Source organism: Egretta garzetta, unplaced genomic scaffold (assembly GCF_000687185.1).
Source record: "Egretta garzetta isolate BGI_Z169 unplaced genomic scaffold, ASM68718v1 scaffold334, whole genome shotgun sequence".
NCBI lineage: Eukaryota > Metazoa > Chordata > Aves > Pelecaniformes > Ardeidae > Egretta > Egretta garzetta.
In genome coordinates, this window is record NW_009259431.1 from 334,225 (window position 1) to 334,534 (window position 310).

Genomic DNA, 310 nt, shown 5'->3' on the forward strand with positions numbered 1-310 from the left:
GTCAGTTGTCACACTCCCCCCCGCCCCGTCCCTGCCAACCCAAGTCATCTCTTCCAGGACGGGCACGGAACAAAGATGTGTGTCCCCGACTAAAAACAAAGGAAGCGAAAGCAAACGCAGCGCCAGGCGCTAGGGATAAGCGCTGCCCTGCAGGACGAACCGGAGCACCCCCGCCCCGTCCCTGCCAACCCAAGTCATCTCTTCCAGGACGGGCACGGAACAAAGATGTGTGTCCCCGACTAAAAACAAAGGAAGCGAAAGCAAACGCAGCGCCAGGCGCTAGGGATAAGCGCTGCCCTGCAGGACGAAC